The sequence below is a fragment of the Ruditapes philippinarum genome, unplaced genomic scaffold, assembly GCF_026571515.1.
Source record: "Ruditapes philippinarum isolate M1 unplaced genomic scaffold, ASM2657151v2 ctg283_1_1_1_1, whole genome shotgun sequence".
In the NCBI taxonomy this organism is placed as follows: Eukaryota; Metazoa; Mollusca; class Bivalvia; order Venerida; family Veneridae; genus Ruditapes; species Ruditapes philippinarum.
The window spans coordinates 60,066-68,465 of NW_026855710.1; positions in this window are offsets into that span (position 1 = coordinate 60,066).

An 8,400-nucleotide genomic window follows, 5' to 3' on the forward strand; every position below is an offset into this window, starting at 1 on the left:
TTAAACAAAAAGCTTGTTACCTAATAATGATTTAATTTTATTTTTCTACTTAAAATGCTGTGTTCAATGTTTTAAATGTGTCTTTAGGATTTCTCACTCAACAGCAAGAGTCAAGAACAGAAGCCATCAATGAATTGGAGGATGTTGAACCTGTTAAAGCAACAAACAACAAGCAAAACAAGACTGACAGCAGTAAAGTATCAGGTTAGTTTAAAGACAAGTTTCACAAAAATTCTCGTCAATTCTAGACTGGTTTTATATTTTCATAAAAACAAAAGGAAATTGTAATCATGCTTGAGGAAATGGAGAAATATCATTATTAGCAAAAGTGATTATTCAAAGTTATCCTGTAAGCCAATGTAAAAACATTATCAGGTTTATTCATCAGAAAAAACATAAGTGAAATATTATTGCTTAAATTTTACTTTCAGTAAGGTATTTGAAATGCGCTAGGCCTTATAGAGCAGAAATTAGGGAATTTTACAATTGAACATCATTTCTGTGCGGTGAAAACAAAGCTTGTGTTAAAATCAGAAATCATTACTTTTCAGATTCGAATAAGCGACAAAATCAACAAGCAGAGATTATGTCAACAAATGATGACCAACCTAGCTCCACATCATATGATGGCGAAAGAAAGTTTAATAGTACTTAGTGAGTTGTCTGTAACAGGTTAGTTGTGAAATTAAGGTATCATAAAGTCCATGTTGATACATTTTGTAAAAATGATGAGCAACCTTTGACTTTCTGCACTATGCTTATTGGTTGCTTTCCTGGACAATGGCAACTTAGTGAAACTTGCAAAATTTACAATGATGAATGCAGCTATTTTGGCTTTTTGATGCTATGGCATACATTGCATTCATAGTATTTGCATTTGCCTATGACAGTCACATTGTATAAAGAAGCTTTTGATTTAAGGGAGAGGAACTTTCTTTCTTTCTAATCCCTTTCAATCTTATGTAACAATTATATTCATATAAAATGAACTGCTGAAAAATGTTTAGATTAAGACTGCTGTTAATTGTGGCAGTCAAGTGGAGTTTCCATACTATAGCAGTGACTTTGCAAGGTTTAATGTGTGTGCATACTGTGGAGATAGTGATGCATCTGTTGATACAGAACTGAAAAAACGTTATAGAACAGTCCTTCCCATTTGTGCCAATTGTAAAAATGGTGGAAAAGTGTCTGTGACAAAGAGACCTTATGGAAAAGAGTAGTGACTGTTTTTTTATTATAAAAATTGAGGGACAGTGGTTGGACAAAAAAAATCATAACATGCACAATTATTAAATGTTTATTCTGGAACAATATAAGTGCAAAAATAAGCATATATATAAGTATGTAATAAATTTTATATTGAAAAGCATTTTTTTTCAACAGCATCCACAGTATCTTGACAGCTAAATACCAAACACTCTAGCATTTTACTGCAGTCTAAACTTCTAAGTGTCATTTATTATATCATTTCTTAACTTACATATTCATGAAGTCAAGTTTCACAAAAATAAAAAAAAATAAAAAAAAATTCTACCTACCGGCCCTATTTTTTTCAGAGCTGGTAGTGGAAACAAGCAATTTTTTTTCTTGGTCTAATAGGGATGGTAAGCTGCTGAAAGTTTTAATGAAAGTGTTTGTGTTTTACACTGTCATTATACATGTACTTTTTTTTATTGCCACTTTTCTACTTTGTTTTAGATGTCCTCTCAAGGAAACTGGAGGTTCCAGTGCAGGAAGTGGAAAATAAAATGCGAAGTGCATTAAGAAGACTGTGTACCATGTATTCAGGAAATGTGGAATAAACAAAATGACAAAATAAGTGCTGTTAAAAGTGTAAATATGTGATATATGACTAAATGCAAATATTCAAGATTTCATTATTTAATTTAAGTGCAGAATAAACTGAAAACCAAGAAAGTGCTGTAAATATGTGCTATTATATTTACTGAATGCAAATGTAGAGTAGATTTTATTTAATTTATATTGTTCTGTTATTCTGTTTAAAAAAAATCTTGTTCAGTTAAAATAAATAAATTTGTTAAGTAAAAATTAATGAAATAGTTTTTGTCCTTAATAACTTGTCTTGTCACATTTTAAAATTCTTTTTGACAAAATTCACTTTAAATGCAGAAAAAACGCAGTGCCAATACTACAAACTTTTAGCACACTTTTTTGTATGGCAGCATACAATACATTGGAATAAGAGACAAGAGGGCCATGATGGCCCTGAGGTCGCTCACCTGTATATAGGCCCCCCAACCCCCCCCCCCCAACGTTGCAGGGCCAATTTTGACCCAAGGGCTTTTATTTGCACAAACTTGGTAGACACCCATAAGAAGATGTTTCATGCTAAACATCTAAGCTCTAGCTCATTGGGCTTTTTTAAAGAAGATTTTTTTAAGTTTTTACTATACACATATAGTTAAAAACAATGACACCCCTGGGGCCGGGCCAGTTTTGACCCCAGGGCTTTTATTTGAACAAACTTGGTAGACACTCACTAGTAGATGTTTCATGCCAAATATCTAAGCTATAGTTTTTATGGTATTTTAAAAAAAAGATATTTAAAGTTTTTTCTTTCGGTTGGGATGGCAACCAGAGTTCTGCATGAAATTAAATTCTTTGAACAATTTTTAAATGTGACCACCAAAGGATCATTCCTGTGAAGTTTGGATGAAATTGGCTTAGTGGTTTATGAGGAGATGTTGTTTAAAAAAAAGTTGACGGACGGACGACGGACGAAAAGCGATCACAAAAGCTCACCCTGTCACTTTGTGACAGGTGAGCTAAAAAAGCAGTCATATCCTTTGAGAAATAACTCAATACCTATTAATTTTGCAGAAACCAAAACATGTATCATTTTGAAACTTAAATTGTATCTGATTGATCATTAAAGCAAGATCAAAAGGAGCAAATTAATTCTTTTAACAAAAGGTGTGCCCTTTTGACATTTTGTGCCCTTTTGAGACATACAAAAAGTTCTGTAAATATCTCAGGCCAGATATTCATAGGTACTTGAAGGGTTGAACCCAATTTAATTGCTTCTTAATATTTAAATACCTCTTTTTTTAAATCACATAGCTCTAGTTCATCTACTGTTTTAACTAGCTAGTTTTAACACTGTGATGTTCTATTGTATGGTATTTTTTGGATGTGCTTAAGCAATGAAAACAAGAGTTGTCACAGGAGAAGCAGCTGTTGTAGCAGTTTTCAAATAACAACAACAAATTATTTAAGAATTTTCTGTATAAAAGAAGGAAAAAAAACTTTTACCTACACCATGATTAAATTTATATACTTGCAAAATGTATATTTCTCTACAACAAAAAAGAGAGTCATCAGACGCATCATATTTTTGATGAAAGTTATTCAAATGACAGTAGGAGAAAACATTCTTATGGCATCAGTTACTTCAAGTCTAAAGTAAGATATATGTCATGTTGTTCATGTATGTTATATTTTGCATACCTTTTCATCTGTATATTTGAATTTATTATATAATTTATAAATAGCTTTGAAATGCCTTTCCCTGATTGGCTAACAAGCAACTTTCTGTAAAAAGTAACAGGTCAATATCAGAGTAATACTTATTCACTGTTTTTTCTTCCTGGAAATCCCCCGTTTGACGCGAGAGGATGATGTGACGTCACGCCAAGTTTCTTTTTATTATTCAGAGAACAACAGCTGTCACAAGAGACAGCGAAGCTTGACTAATAAAATACTGGACGCAGTAAGGAAGACAAAGCTATGAATGAAATCAATAATGTATTAAATTATAGTAAAAAAATAACATTGTTAAAATAAATTCCAAGATCAAGGGGAATAATTTTAGAAATAGTCAAGCTAGAGTTATGAACCTTGTCACAAAACATGTGTGTAATGATAAGAAATATATATTTGAATTTTGAAGTAGATACCTTAAAAAGTAAAGAAGTTATATTTCTTAACCCTTTACCTCATATACGTGAAACAAAGCACTTTCAACCCCCCCCCCCCCCCTTTCAGTCTTAAAATAGTGAAAAAACGTCCTTTTTGGGCCCTAAACACATGTTTTTGTTTGAGAAATGTTGATAAAAAAAGTAACCACTTTTTCAGCAAGGCCCCCAAACCACAAGATATATTAGGGGGTTGCCAGAAGGGGGATTAGGGGTTTGAAGGGGTGGGGATGGTGGCAGTCCCCCTCATTGCCAAGAAAATTTTGGACTTGTGAGAGGCTAAAAATGACCCTAGATCGATCATAAGGTAACGTGTAACCAACGCTGAAAAGCATTTGAGTCTATCTCAATCCATTGAGAAGTTGCAGCACTTTGAAATCAATTTTGATGGAAAAAATCAAGGCAAAATAGTGATTTTTGGCAATTTGAGATGTCCCCTCGTTGCCATGGTAACAGGAAATTTAAGCCTGACCATGTTGTTACAAAGGCAATGGTCCAGTCAACATTTGTGCCTAGTTTGATTAGTATTGAAGCAGTTTTTATAGTTTTATAGCAATTTGAACTGGTAATGGGAAAGTCTGTTCAATGAAAACAGCCATTTTTCACAAAATGCTCATGAAGTAATGGGTTAAAGAAAATCCTAAGTTCAAAGAAAGAGTTATGAACATTGTCATCACATAAAATGTAATTGATGATAAGGAATAAGTATTTAAGGTTTGATGTATATACATGTACCTTTAAAAGGAAAAAATAACATTTTTCTAGTAAAAATATCTCAGTTGATGGCGATATAATTCTCGCAATATTGATGCTAGAGTTATGAACCTTGTCACATAACATGTGGTAAATGATAAGGTACATATAATTGAAGTAAGAAGTTGATCCCTTAAGAAATAAATAAGTAACAGTAAAAAATAATATTTTTAAGGAAAATTCTAAGTTCAAGGGGAGATAAATCTGAAAATATTGGTGCTCGAGTTATGAACCTTGTCACATAAGATGTGGTTGATAAAAAGAAACATATATTTGAAGTTGATACCTTAAGAAATAACAAAGTTATAGTGAAAAATATTTTACTTCACCAAAACTTTAATCTGAAATCTGGACGCAGACACCGATGCCAGGGCTAGTAGGACAGCTCTCCATATACTTCATATAATCGAGCTAAAAATGTTGAGTGACTTGTAAATAAAGAGTCAAATTAGTCTATTTTAGTTAACGTCTTAACATTTTTAAAGAACAATACAAATTAATGTGCAAATGCGCTCACTTAAAAGAAAGGGCCAAATTATGGAAAAACTAGAAATGTGTCCATAGGACACGGATGCCCCCACACGCCACTGTTCTGTCAATCTTATGACTCTAGGTCAAATATTTTTTGACTACATTTGCCACAAGTTGAAAACTAAAAATCAACAAAGGGTCATAATTCTGTTAAATTTGGTCGCAGCAAAAATTCCTTCCTTTACTACCATCTACACATTAAGGTTGTTAATCCCTGGAAGTTAAAGCAAAATCTACCATCCGGTTTAAGAGGAGTTGCGTTCACAAAATTTCTACATTATAATAAGTATATAATGAAAAAATAAAAAAGGGCCATAATTCTGTTAAATTTGGTTGCAGCAAAAATTCCTTTCTTAACTACCATCTACACATTAAGGTTGTTCATCTCTGGAAAGTTTAAGCAAAATCTGCCATCGCGTTTTTTAAGAGGTGTTGCATTCACAAATTTCTACATAGTATATATAGTGAAAAAATCAACAAAGGGCCATAAATCTTGTAAAATTTGGTCGCAGGCGAAATTCTTCCTATACTACCATCTACACCTGAAGGTTGTTCATATCCTGTTAAGTTTACGCAAAATCTAAGCCATCCGGTTAAAGAGGAGTTGCGTTCACAAAATTTCTACATAGTATATAGTGAAAAAATCAACAAAGGGCCATAATTCTCTTTAATTTGGGCGCAGCAAAAATTCCTTCCTTTACTACCATCTACACATTAAGGTTGTTCATCTCTGTAAGTTTAAGCAAAATCTGCCATCTGGTTTAAGAGGAGTTGCATTCACAAAATTTCTAGATAGTATATAGTGAAAAAATCAACAAAGGGCCATAATTCTGTTAAATTTGGTCGCAGCAAAAATTCCTTCCTTTACTACCATCTACACATTAAGGTTGTTCATCCCTGTAAGTTTAAGCAAAATCTGCCAACTGGTTTAAGAGGAGTTGCATTCACAAGATTTCGGGAAGTACGGAAGGACTGACGGACGGACGGACAAGTGCAACGCTATTGTGGGGGCATAAAAATAGACAAGCTGAAATGTAATGATTTCCGTCATATGCAATAGCAAATTTGATAAGCCATATAAAAGCTATTTAAAAATTATATATATGACGTATTGTTTTGATTTATACTTGGACAAAATAAGACTTGCTACCAAACAAACATATTTTCTCAATATAAATTTGTTTGATACCCAACTTCATAATTTAATATACAAAATGAACATTTTGTTTTGTTTGGAGAAAGTAAAAAATACATTTAAAGCATAATATGTTTTGTTTCATTTTGTAATAAAATTTGGGAAAAAATGCATATTATGCTAACTTCTTTTGAAATTAAATAATTTAGTACACAACAAACAGCCTCAATTTCATATGTTCCATCATATTTCTTGTGTAATATTGCTCATAAGATATGGGACACCTGGTTTGACCGTTTTATAACGTCTAATTGTGTGTTAATCTTATTATATTTTTCTTCAGACTGTAGAACAACTGTGTATTCGTAAAAAGTTGCAGAATCATTTTATGTATCAAATGCTGGACCCAAAGTAAGTTTGATATTCACATATTTTGGCATAACACACTTTTTTCATATTTTCATATGATTAAACATTGTATTTCCAGCACATGTTACAAGTTATGTAAATGATTTGATATACAAAGTATATGCATTTATTTTATCATACGAAAAAAGAATAACAAATAGTAAAAAACTAAAGTTTATACTTTTAGTCAATCAAACTTAACATCAAATTGTTCCCAGATAATAAATAAGTTTTGAGGGAAAAAAAACATTTCTAACACTAAATTGGTTAGTATTCGTTAGTAAGCATTTTACGAAACTAAAAAAGTCAAGTGGCTGAATTGCAACACTGACTTTATATGAAAAATTGCTTTATTTTGTAGCGTATTACTTGATTCATGTATTTCTTTATTATGTAGCTCATACTTGTATTATGCATATTTTGTCTTTACTCACAATAAAAATTGTTGATGAAACAAAATCTCATTTTATGTTTTCTATTTTGCAAAAACGGTCTTTTTTTATATATAAATATATAATCAAGATTTAGACAACAACGAGTTATCTATCAAATCACAAACAAATTGTAAACTATTTCTGCGGCACTTCATAGACTAGAGACAGTTTCACAAAAAGTGTGTGATAAACAACAGTTATTATTCCATATATCTGATTCAAGATGATTCTGAACCTCAGAGGGAGAGGAAATAAACAATAACTAGAACTCCATGAGTCGGATGTGTCACCTTGTGAACAATGTAGTTTAGGAGAAATGGCCAGGACAAAAATGAAATATGAAAAATAACAAAGGGCAATAACTAAAAAAATAATAAGTGCAGAGCAGCAGTTTCTGTACACTGCACTTCTTATCAATAAGATCTATCATTCTATGATGTTTCAAGTCCATATCTTTCATACTTGAGGAGAAATGACCAGGACAAAAATAAATTAAGAAAATGGGTCAAAGACAGAAAAGGCCGGGTTGCATTTGTACACCAAATATCATGAGGCTGTGATGTTACGAAAAAAAATTTCCATTGACCCATTAATGTCGAAAATTTAATTCAATAGGGTATACAGGAAGTGGATGAGCTACACACCTAAAATCGTATCCCACAGTATGGGACCATGTGTCAATGCTGTATGCCAAATATCAAGAGGCTGTGATTAGTAGTTTCTGAGAAAAATGTTACGAAAATTTCCTACCAGTGACCATAAATGTGAACAGGAAGTGGATGAGCTGCAGACTTGTAATCAAATCCCACAGTATGGGACCATGTGTCAATGCTGTTACATAATGCCAAATATCAAGAGGCTGTAATAAGTACTTGCTGAGAAAACTGTTACGAAAATTTCCTACCATTGACCATTAATGTCGAAAAATCTAACTAATTTAACTAAGTGGATAAACAGGAAGTGGATGAGCGACAGACCTGAAATCAAATCCCACAGTATGGGACTATGTGTCAATGCTTTATGCCAAATATCAAGAGGCTGTGATAAGTAGTTGCTGAGAAAACTGTTACGAAAATTTCCTACCATTGACCATTATAATGTCGAAAATCTAACTTATTTAACTAAGTGGATGAACAGGAAGTGGATGAGCTACAGACCTGAAATTAAATTCCACGGATGGGACCATGTGTCAATGCTGTATGCT